The sequence below is a fragment of the Strix aluco genome, chromosome Z (assembly GCF_031877795.1).
Source record: "Strix aluco isolate bStrAlu1 chromosome Z, bStrAlu1.hap1, whole genome shotgun sequence".
Classification (NCBI taxonomy): Eukaryota; Metazoa; Chordata; class Aves; order Strigiformes; family Strigidae; genus Strix; species Strix aluco.
In genome coordinates this window covers 29649919-29662650 of record NC_133971.1, presented here as the reverse complement: position 1 = coordinate 29662650, position 12732 = coordinate 29649919, and positions in this window count along the sequence as shown.

The following is a 12732-nucleotide window of genomic DNA, read 5'->3' as shown; positions in this document are numbered from 1 at the left end:
TCCCCAAAACGCCGATGCTACCGTCCGCGCCCCGCCGCGGGGAGCGGGGCGGTGCGGGGCCCCCCGTCCAGGGTGGCACAGCAAGGCGTGCCGAAATCCGCGTTGCGGGATGGTTTTGTCCAAAGAAGCGTTTCTCCCGTTTGGTGACAGCCCCCCGCCCTGCCCGCCGCCCCACGCACACACGCTTGCGTGCCTGTGGGCTTTTTCCTCCCTCCGTAGGAGAACTTGACTTAAAACGAAGCTGGCGCAGCTCTGGAGAAAGAAAATCACTACTTCTGCATTCTCCGATCAGGGATCATAGTTAATTAGTAATTGCACAAAACGATATGCCGGAGTCGTATAATCACAAGCTTAACCTTTTATTTTAAGGAGGAGAATTGGTAGTTTTATTCCACATCTGTAGCGTTTTGAACAGCCAATTATGTCTTGGTGAAATAAAGAAAGAAAAGCGTTGGTAAAATGCAAATTTGGTTTTGTTCACGGCGCGCTTAGGATTTGCAATTGAGGTTCACTGATCATTGCTTTTTTTCATTTATTTTCATAGACTCGCTATTTTATGGTAATGTTGTGTGCTGTGCTATTAATATTGTAGTGGAGACGTAAACCTTAGCAAGCTGCTGCATCTGAAAAGGATGAAAAACTGGTTGCTGTTTCTTTCCTTGGAAATAAAGTCTTGAATTATTACCCTAGTATTTTAAGTCTCTTTCAGTAATGCCAATGATTCCTCCAATGAAGCAAGTATCTTTCAGACTCTGTATTTCCTAAATGTCATAACATATTTCTTTATATGTTATTTGCAGAGTGAAGCCCTTTTTGAATCACATCCAGTTGTATCATGACTCCACTAAAGACAAATCATACCACTGCATGAATAACCTGAGTGGATTATCTCTTGCAGTTCATGTAACGAATGAGTGTCCAGGTCATCTAAATGTGGAAATAGTTGATGTATCAGAGAGTTGTAAAAGAAGTCAAGATTTGATTTCATGTAACTGAAATGCATCTGGGAATGATATTTCAGATACGTGTGTAAGTGTGAAGAGAAGAGTTCGTAGTGTTTGCCTCCCTACAGCCTCTCTACCTCATGGCCTCAGGGGCAGTGGGAGGAAGACTCTGCTTTGCCAGCCTGCCTGGTGTGTGGGATTAGATGCTACAGCATTGTTCTTGCAAACATATGCAGCTTCAAGCAAGAAAAATCTATTGTGTACAAGGGGGTTGACTGGGGTCCTCAGGAAGATGGCTTAGTATAAGTGGTACGCTGAAAGCATCATTCTCCTTGCAGATCTTCAGCATGACATATTGCCTTCAGTTGGGTGCTCATTGTTGCATGGTCTGCTGTGCTTTGGGCTGAACAGCATTTTCACAAATGTACTGTTATCATTACAGAAATATTTTATAAGCCATACACTGAGTGCAGCAATACACAAGAAGACTCCAGTCATGCAGAAATACAGGGATGGACATAACTTAGTGTATGCTGGTAGTTGACAGTCTTCCTTGTTTGTCTATGGAAGATACAGATTTACTGGAAGGAGGAAAAGTAGTCTTTGTCCCTGCATTATCACTGCTCTGTGAGCACCTGTACCTGGCTTTGTGATGGAGAAGCAAATTTCTATCTCGGATGTACCTAGCTTTTGCATACCTGAGGGTTTGGACTCCAAAGCAGAACCTGCTGTAAAACAATTTGGGGCATTTCCACTAAGTTAAAATACATGAGTAAGTAAGCGCATGAATCTGATCATCTGCCAGCTCTGGTGGAATCTTCAGAAAAGGATCTCAGACAGGAAAGGTCTTTCCCTTCCCTAGCACAATCCTTACAGGAACTCTGTTTAAAGGCAGATAGCCTGCCAGCCCTTACGGGGAAATACATGGGAGCCCGTAGCTATCTGCACTGAGGTTTCATGCATTTCCAGCAGCCATAGTCTTGCAAAGGCTTGCTTCATGTGGAAACAGGAAGGTGTCTGGGCAGATCTGTAGTGTGTGTAATGAACTGTAGTGTCGCATCGTTCGTATACCTAAGGGCACAAGCCAGAATAGATCTATACAGGAGAACTAGAATAAAATTGTGTGTGTCTTTTGGAAATATGCACACTTAGGAGAATAGCAGTCCTGCTATGCTAGCGACAACATAGAAGCAAAGCGCCCAGGAAGGTCTGAGGTTCAGGAAGGGTGCTGAATTTTGTAGGGGATGTGAGCTGACTTTTGTAACTAAGTCTTTTCGTTGTCAGTCTGGGAAATACATTAACATTTGCTTTGGTTCCATGTATGACCCGTAGTGTCCTTTGGTTTTTGCCATGTCTGTCTGAGTTAAACTTCTTCAGCTGTTGGGAAGTTGGGAAGCTGCAGATAGCGGGTGGATGAGAAAGTGGGCAACCTCAGGGAGCGCAGAGTGAGTGAGAAGGGAAAGCTGGCATTGCCACCTCAGTGAAGCAAGTTCCTGTAGTCAAGACAATTTCAAAGGGTACTCTACTCCCGTACTGCTCTCAGAACGTGTCTAGGTCTGTCTTCTCTTATTTGCTTAATATATATTTGTAGTAATGTTATTAAATATGCACTATAAATATATAGGATGTGCAGAGTACAGGGCTAATGTTTCCACACCCACTTAGGCATTATGCAGGAGTAGTTTTTAACAGTGGCTTCTTCTGTTGTACTGAGCAGACATTTGGATTCAGTGGAGTTTCACCAGATACGAAGGTTTGTTGCAGATTTCTCATTTGTGATAATAGGATATGCCACCTTTGTGAGGATATTGTATAGAACAAACCGTGTGTGCACAAAGACCTGTAAAATGTCAAGTGGTATATGGTATTAAATATTATGCATAGTAGTTTTACTACTGATAATTGTTTTTAGACAAGTCTCCAAGTCATCATCCTGTTTTCTGAATATAACTAGTGAATATTCTGAAATGTCTAGTGCTGTTCCCTTGAAAAAAGCTGGAAAAGACTGTCAAGAAGCTAAGTGAACCAGTCAGGCATTGCTTTTGCCTTAAAAAATGACCCAAGTAACAAGAAATGGCATCGTATTACCTTTCCTTTTGGGAAATTGTGGTGGATATTGGGCCTCAGAGGCTTTCCAACATCAATTCACCTGATAATGCATTTGGACTTATAATATGTTTGGATCCTTTGGGATAATTAAATTACCCTGTTGGTTACAGAGTGTAAAGTCAACTTACAAGAGAAAATAAAGAACAGAAAGGACCTTCTGGAGTACAAGTAATATGAATTCAGTGTGTTTTGTGTTCCTTTCTCTTTTTACCTTAAAGACCCTATAGCCTCCATTTCTAAATGAGTTCCTGAAGCACTGGGATTACTAATTCACCCTCAGGTCTTAAATCCAGGATTTTTGCCTCCAGCTCCTCTGGTGAAGGACATGAAGTGAGGATATGTCTACAGGATGCAACCTAATCTGATAAAGAAAAGGAAAGCCTCACACGTAGAAAAGGCAGCACCTACATATCATGGGATAGCATCCAGCCTTAGGATCACTTGCAAAAATATTTTCTTCATTGTGTGCTGTCATCAAAGACATTTGATCTTTGATCTTATCTGCTCATAAGATCATTGCATGCATGAACTGACAGTAATCGAAGGAGGTGTATTCATGGCTGTGTTTTGGAAATGCAGAGCCAGGATCTGTATTACTGACTTCAGAGGAGTTGTACAGAACATAAGGGAGACAGAATGCATCCTTTGGGAATAATTAAAATAGGTATGTGCGTGAATCCTTCTGATCCATGTGATTGCATGGTTCTAAGGGACAAATTGGCCTTTTTTTTTTTTTTTTTTTGGAAGGGTTTTCTGCTGTGAAGGTTTATACTGTTGTTAAAAGTGCTAGTCACGTCCATGTTCTGTGTTTTGTCTGCAGCTTTATGGAAAAAAAGGAGAAAAACCAAACAACTTTGCACTTATAAAGCACCTTTCCTGTGTTCTTAGGGTACCTAACAAACAGAAAATTAATACTCACAAAAAAGTCCCCCTTACCCTTCTCATAATCATCATGAGTTATAAAAATGAGGCAGAGAGAACTGATGTATCACTGGTGATTTTAGTACAAGTTTTTCTTTTATCATTAGTGGTACAAGAAACATGGATAGTTCATCTCTGAAAGGAGGTTAGAAAACACTTTGCTCTTTTAGTTGTATTCGCCACGATGGAAAAAAACTTTGGATATAATTCTTTACCTGCCAACATCAATTTGAATTTGCTGCTGGTTTCTGTGAGGACAGGATTTCCTCCTCTGTGCTACAAATGAGTCAATTTTCTTTTTATAGTAACTTACATGACTTTCCCCTGTTCATGAGGATCTAGCATGTGTGTTATGAGCATGAATGCATTTTATGGAGTGTTACCTTATTGGAAGACATCACAATAGTTAAAGTCATGTTAGGATCAGAACCTGGAAGTATTTATTTTCAAAACCCAAATCCATGTTTCATTGGTGCTACTGTGCTGTGCATGTAGTACATACACTTGCAAACGAGAGAGTGTTAAGTCATGCATTGGAACCAAAACTTCCACTATGCTTTTTTTTCTTCTCAGTAATACATGATAAAACTTTAGTTGTGGTGGAAAAAGAGCTTCCATTTCTGACAGATGTGGGACAGAACGTGGCTTCAAAATACAGCCTTGCCCAGTTTGGAACTGTGCAGCTACTTCCACTTTTCTATGTTTATATTTAGAAATGAGATATTTTTTAGAATATCATACCCTCATGTGACATCAATTCTACATGCTTAGTAATAAACCAAATATAAATTGATCTTGCTGATACCACAAGATTTATTTTCAATATGCAGAGGCTGGAGTACATTCCAATGAGTTTTTCCTTTTAGACTTACATCTGTTAATACAAACATTCATTACAATTCCTCCAGAAGTACATGTTTGTAAAGTTTTCCAGTGGAAAAAGAGGAACTTGAAGTTTGTTTGCTTTTTTTTAATGTACACTCATGATTAACAGTACACAGGCATATTGGGAAATCAGACATTTGTGTTCCAAAAACTATATTAAGTGGAGGAGGCTATTAATATTTGTGTTCTTCTCTGCAAAGCATGAAAAATGACAGTGTGTGTTAAAAATAAGGAATATGATCAATCAAACATGTTAAAACTTCAGATTGTGGTGTTGTGCCTGTAGAGCATAGGAAATAGGATGAAGAACAAAAAGAAATGTTACTGGAAAGCTTGGAGTGGGACATAATGCTCTTGCATGCTAGCAGAGAAGTTTTTAATCAGATATTGAAATGATGAGGGTGCCACTGCAGATGTGTAAAAAGAAATACTACTTTCACATGAACATGTGAGCAGATTATGTGAAATGTTTTGGGAATGTTCAGATTTGGAGGATAATACAGAAACAGAATACAGTGTATTAGCCTGAATATAGAAATTTCTGAATATGTTATTGATTTGCCAAGAAGGTAACAAATATGGCAGAAGAGTGTACCTCTGTAGAAGGGTAAGCAGCAGAAAAACATACCTGGGGAGTTCTCCCTATTCCGGTCAGAGAGACTGTGATGCTTAGTGGTCAAAAAGAGAATAAACTAAGGACATGGTGAGAGAGCTGCCCTGGGCTCATCAGTTATTTGAAATAACAGTGGGTTGTATTTTCCGTGTCCCATAGTTGCTGCAAAAATCATTGGTTGTTACACTCTGCATTGCCTACTCATATTTTAAATGCAAATTTCATTTTTCATCCCTAAGGGTGTTGTAAACTCTTGCTATTTTCATTAACGAGCCCTTCTTCTTCCCCATATGTTTGAATTTCACAATCTTTTTTTGGATACTGTTGTTTGGGAGGAGGTGGAATATTTGACAGGCAAATGGTCAAGCTCTTCTCTGGTGCTGGTGGTGTTTCACAAGAAGCGGTAGACAGATTTACAAACTGAGGAAATGCAGTACAACAGCACTTCCTTTAGATTTTAAATTATGTTGAAACTGATCAGTACTCATGTCTGCATTTTTATGCAAGATAATATTGTTCTGCATGCTGAAATATTATTAGATTTTGCTTACAAGGAAATCACTTCTGTGAGATGAAATGAGACCATGAAATAGTTTCTGTATCTATTTCAAAATATGATATAAATGTGTCTGTCTATAATAATACATAGACCCTAACTTTCACTATACTGATTGAAAATCAGCTTTCTTAGGCCTGGGCTATCTTAGGACATAACCTGGATAGGATAGATATAAACGTGTTTTATTCTTGCAAGGTCAATTATTTCCTTGTTACAACTGTTTTCAAGAGGAAACGTATCTTTTTATAATAATAAACAGAAGACTGGAAAGGAAGGCTAAGTCCAGTCTAGTCTTGGTGCTGTGGAAAGCTAAGTCATAAGTAAACCATAAATTGATTTTGTATTGTGTTGCAACCCTTTAGAGGGTTGTTTGTGGAGGGTTTATTGACTATTTTTTTTCCTTTTTCACAATGACATCTACTGTAAACTTTACCAAGAGTACCCTGATGTGTTCCTAGGATACCTAGTTATATTCTAATTGCTACACCAAATTTATTTCTGATCATTTTGTTTCTATTTCTTTGGAGACTGACGTTCACCTTCAGTGGCTGTGCCTGACATTCTTCCCTGTCCTCTCTCAGCCCCCTTTTTTCAAAGCTAAACTAGCCAAATTCTTTTGGGCACTTCACTGGTGATAGACCATCCCTCTAACCATTGTGCTTGGGATCATCAGCCCCTCTCCCAGCTTGAATCCAGCTTTCCTGGGCTTGACTGAACAGAAAGGTAGGTGGTGCTCCAGGGTGCAAAGAGCTCCACAGGAGGTCTCATCCCAGCCTCCTATGCTGACATTAATATTTTCCTTGCTAGAAATACCTTGGCTGACACTTTGTGTGCCCTTTTTCCAGCTGCATCAGATGGTGTCATGGTCTCTGTTGTAACTATCCACCTACCTTAAGTATTTAACTTGAGATGCAAGATTACCTGTATAATCAATGGAGAGAGATGGACATTTCTGCATGGCCATTCACCGACATTTAGACAATTTCTGTTGTTTAATTCAATGTCAGTTGTCTATTAAGTGTGCTGTCCAACTTCATGTCCTTAATTTTGTTAACTGCTTCGTAATTTCTGTGGCCAGATTGTTGGTGATGATATTAAATGAGATTGGTGATGATATTAAATAAGATCTGTCCCATGGCTGATCACAGATCTCTCTTAGTAACCTCCCTTATCCTAATGTTTTCTTTTCAACATTATTTCTCATGTTCCCTTTAAGGTATCTGCTACACATCTGGCAACTCTTGTACACATTGCCAGTACTCGTGGCTTAACTAATAGTTTCCTGTGCTGGACTCAGTCAGATGCTTTACTGAGTCCCATGTGGACCTGGTCTAGATAGTTTGTCAAAAAATTCTGATGACTTATGGAAAGAAGGACTCAAGTTAGCTGGTCACAATCTATTTCTGGTAACTCCACATGGTGTTTTCTCCCATTTTCAAACATATTGAAGTTTATGGTGTCTTCTCTCTGTATTTGTCCTAAAACTTTGTATAGTATTTAAGTCAGACTAGAGGTCTGACTTCTCCCATTTTCTTCCTTAAACACAATGTTCATTCTGTTCTGCTATGTCATGTGTCCTAGGATAGAGACTGTCTACTCCACTGCAAGGTCTTTGGAGTTTCACCTCTATTTCATTTTCACAATTCTTGTTCAGTATCCTGTTTTCCTTTAATCATCCTACCCTTGACTGTATAGTCATTGTTTCTGTTGAAAAGTGTATCAAATATTAATTTAGTTATAGAATTATACTTTATAGAGATCTTTAATATTAGTATCATATGCAATGCACTTTCTTTTTTCTTTATTAATATATTTGATGAGCATTTGAAGAACCTCCAAACTCTTAAACTGTCTAGTTCTCTGAATTTTTAAAAAAATTATCTTTTACAATAGAGAGCTTAATTCTCTGTATGATTTAATTTGATTTAAAGTGAGTCGACACGTGTTCATTCAGATCAGATCTTACCAGATCTGGTGTGGAAAACAAACTTAAAACTCAACTGCAGCAGTATGGGTTCATTGGCTACTTAGTGAAGATAATACGCCCATCACTCATGTCTGGAAGTAACCGAAACCGACAGCTGTCAGTAGTATTTGTTCTCTGTGTTTGGGAAGTTCAAGTCTTCTCTAATAACGTACTGTCCTGACACATCTTTCTCCCTTGCAACACTGTAGAGCTCTGCCTGTTGGGTGGCCCACAGCAGACTCCAACCCTATCCCATTAGAGCCTTCCTTTTCCAGACTGATTTTGATGTCTTTTTTTTCCTGAAGTCTGTCACATCATTAATATGCAAAACTACTACACTGTCATAACCATTATTTCAGTTTACCTGAATGCTTTAAAATATAGGCAAGTACCTGTTCAGAGCTGTGTTTTTGCCATGATTGCTATGCTATCATGTCTCTGTTATTCCTTGGAGATCCATTTTATCATGACCTCTGTAGTTAGCATTAGTCATTTCAGCACCGATACGGCATAGCATCTCCTGATACAAGAAGATAAATCTTATTTGCATAGAATGAGCGACTCCTTAGGCTTTTCAACTTCAGCAATCTTGTCCTTTTTTTCTTAAGAATGTTGCTATGAAGATACTGAACAGCAGCTCAGAAAATCTATGTTCAATTTCTGGCTTGGCTTTGTCAAAATTTTTTCAAATATTCTTGTGCAGCTCAGTTTTTCTATGTCTCTTTGCCCAGTAAAATGGAGATTAAAATGTTTCCCTGTGTCAGAAGGCATTTCCAGGAGGTGTACTTATTAATGATTGCAAGTGCTCAAGTAATTTAGTGGTAAATACTGTGGAAATAGAGACAGCCTATGGCCTGCAACACAGCCTCAAATGACTGGATGGTTGAATCTTCAGAGCAGCAGTTAATAGATTGTCAGATTTTTTTAAAAATTAAAATTTAGAAGCATTTTAAAATATGCCAACAGTTTTGTACAATAAACTGTATCCACACCTTTCCTAATACATATTATTATTGGCACTTTTGGCCTTTCTTCAGGGAAATATGCTCCATTATTTAAATTTTAAATTCATATTGATTTATGTAAAAGAAAATCATGGTCACCTGTAGTAAAGGTTTTGTTAATAGTTTCTAATATGATATCCTGCTTTCAGACTGATGTTCTCATTATTACTTATTCATTCAACAAGCATTGCTTACTCTTGTGTTTCTCAGCACATGTTGGATAAAACTGCAATGTTTTGGACATGCTGAGAATGCTCAGAGCTTTGCTCCTGTACTTCCAAGTTCGGGATGTGTGATTTACCATTTGAGAATTAGGTTGCCCGTGCCTTTTGAATCTATCTTTCACTGTCATATAAAACACACCCACCTTTCCCCAGGTGATAGTATTAAAATACTGAGACTCTGGTTCATATAGCTGTGATTTTGCTACATTTGGAATGGTGAATGCAATTGGGCTCCCATAATGTAAAAATTATTTTAAAAATAGAGAAGATGCAAAGTCAGTAATGGATGATGATAGGAAAGTAAGACATACTGCAGAAAAAGGCACTGAAAGAACTGTGTTAAATGGAGGACTCAGGAGATTTACAGTTACAGACTATAAATAATTGCCAAGATAATAGTATAAATGAAAGAAGGGAATTATCCACATTCTCAGAAGAAGGAAAGACAAGGTGCAATGGCCTGAAGCTGAAAAAGGAAAATCTCAAATCGTTAAGAAAGTGTTTCTTACAATGGGAGTAATAGGGCGGTGAATGGGAAGGCAGCACAGCATCACTGCAGATGGGCTACCAAGGCCAGGGGATTCCTGCAAAGTGGAGCTGGACAGATTAGGTGACGTAGATGAGCTTCTCCAGCTGCTAGTCATTTCAAGAGCTTACAAAAGTCAGTCTGTTTCTCTACATCATCTTCATAAAATCCCACATGCTTCTTCAGCTGCCAGTCACATTCTTCCAATGGGATATCATACTGAAATTCGTCCTTGCAGGCAGAATCGTGAGTCCCAGTGACTTCAGTGAGATGAGGGTCAGTCTCGTTGCATTTTCGATTGAAATGAAGTGTGTTTTCTGCTCCAGTTTTCCCAACATGTTCTGTCTCTCTCTGACTGCTGTTTACTCAGCCGTTTGCAAGTAGGCTCTAATTATCCTCTTTATTGTTGTGTTCAAGTGCGCTACTTATCTGTAGCCTCACTGGTGCTGGTGGGAAGTTGTCAAAGGACCCTCTTCAGTTAAGAAAGAGATGAAGTAAAAGGTATGTCTTGTTCTGATATTTGAACTATAGGCAGCAGCTGAAGCCAGCAAGAAGGGTCTAGTATGACCCTATCCTGTTTCCTCTTCCTGCGTGTGTCACTGTCACTGTTAGTGACACCATCATTTTCTGACTAATTCCAGCAGGTGTATAGAGCCATGGAGTTTATCTAGGCTTTACTTGGGTTATTCGGAGAAAAAAAAAATCAAGGTCACGGCCTGCTTGCATTTGACTCAGATATGGCAGAAGCCCCTGTGGTGTTATAACATTCCAGGGAAAACCCCCCCAAAAAACCCCATGGGAAAATTCCTGTATCCTTTGTCTTCTTATATTAGGAATTAGAAAAGTACAACAGCTTTTCTAGGTCCTCATTAGTGCAAATAACCAAGAAAAACCACCCCTATTTTATCTTTGGTGATTTTGCTAGGTAGTTATTCCTGTTATGGGAAAAAGCCAGGAAATGCATGTTTCAGTGTGTGTGAGTTCCCAGGGTCTTGTATGTCACACACTGGTCTCCATGCTGTCCATTGGTGTCACCAAGAGACTGGTACTTGGTAGTTTGTTCTCATTTTCTGTGATTGTTGCACTGCTCTGAACAAGTAACAAGCAGTGAGACTTCTTGCTTTTAACCTGAAAGTTAGCTCAGAGATAGTGTAAGGGTCCAGATAAGTAGCCCCAGTGAAAAGCTACAACCTGGGGACATGACCATTTAACTACCAAATGGGAATGTGACCAGCTTTGGTGCTGCATGCTGCTCTACAGCTGGAGCTGGAAAGCCCATCTGCAGGGTTAAGGTCAGAGCAAGATTCAGTCCTTTGTCAGCAGGCTGTTAGCGGCTGTGGGGTCTGCTCTGTTTCTTATTTGTTTTGCAGGGAGAGAATTCTTTGGGACCTGCTGACATGCTGTGCTCCACAGATATCAATAATTCAAGCTTTGCGACAGTTCTGTGAAGCAGCTTGGTGCAGATGAGCCTGAGGGACAGCCACAGGACTGGTTCAGCAGGAAGGCAATTGCCATGTTAAGTTGTCCTGATTGTTTACTCACTTCTTCCTGCCTCACTGAGCCATGGAGTCCCTAGTGCTCTTTTATTTGTTTCCACTTCTGAATGCAGTTATTGTCTCAGAAGGTGGTTCTGGACCAGTGATCCCCAGGAGCTGTGCATCTGAGGGAGAAGGCCCTGGGGCTAAAGAAGAAGTGGGCTTTAGTGTAATCTCACAAATCTTCCCAGATACCCTGAGGCTTCTCAAACTGGAGCTCTGTGTTTCAGGGACCAACCCAACGCTGGCCAGTGAAGGGAAGAGTGGTGAATTTCTCCTTTGTCAACTGGAATGACATTTTCTAACTGAGCTTCTGTCTAAGCTTTGCCTGGATCCGAGTTTCAACCTTTTTAAGGAAGTGTTGATATGAGTATTTTTTATGCAGTTTCTGGTGTGCTTTTGCCCATTTGTTCAACTTGAATCCAAATTCTTTAATAAAGTCAATATTTTTATACATCTGTGCTTAATGTCAGGGTCCAGATTCTATATTTGGACCTTAAGTAGAAGCATCTAGCTGCTCACTCTGAAAGTCAAGGAGTTTTATGCGTCTAACTGCAGGCCTCTTGTTCAGTAAATATGTCTGGTTTTTTGCTTTCCACCCCTGTGTAACTGTGAGCAGTAACAATTCTCAGAGCAGCATCTTGCCAAAGGCACGCCTGGCAGCTGCTGGGGTATAGCTAGTTGCTGTGGTTCTGCTTTTAGTATGGATATAAATGAAGCAACAGACTTTCTTCCCGGGCTTCAATTTTGGCCAAGGATATTATATTCTTTAGCTTTGTGGTAGCGGCTGGGGAAGAACTTATATGGTTACTTTGCTAATTAGTTTCACTCTTATTTTGTAAGAGTTTACTAATATTTCAGTCCACTACTTTAAGAAAAAGCGTTTATAATATTCATGAATTGAAACATTCGGTGCTGCTAACCTATGCTGCTAAATAACTATATATCTGCCTGTGTAGAGGAAGTATGTAACACTCTGTATGTGTTGTATTATCCGGAGACGGATCATCCCAAATGAAAAGAAAGCTTCAAAAAAGAAGCATTTGTAAAGGTACAGTGTAGATACTTCTTAGAGAGCTAAAGTATAATGATGTAAATGGGCAGAGAATTGTCTTACCACTGTGGCAGAGTTAACTTTTATCATAGAATCATAGAGTGGTTTGGGTTGGAAGGGACCTTAAGGATCATCTAGTTCCAACCCCCCTGCCATGGGCAGGAACACCTTCCACTGGATCAGGTTGCTCAAAGCCCCGTCCAACCTGGCCTTGAACACTGCCAGGGAGGGGGCAGCCACAACTTCTCTGGGCAACCTCTTCCAGAGTCTCAGCACCATCACAGGAAAGAATTTCTTCCTTATATCTGATCTGAATCTACCCTCTTTCAGTTTAAAACCATTACCCCTTGTCCTGTCACTACATGCCCTTGTAAAAATTCCCTCTCCAGCTT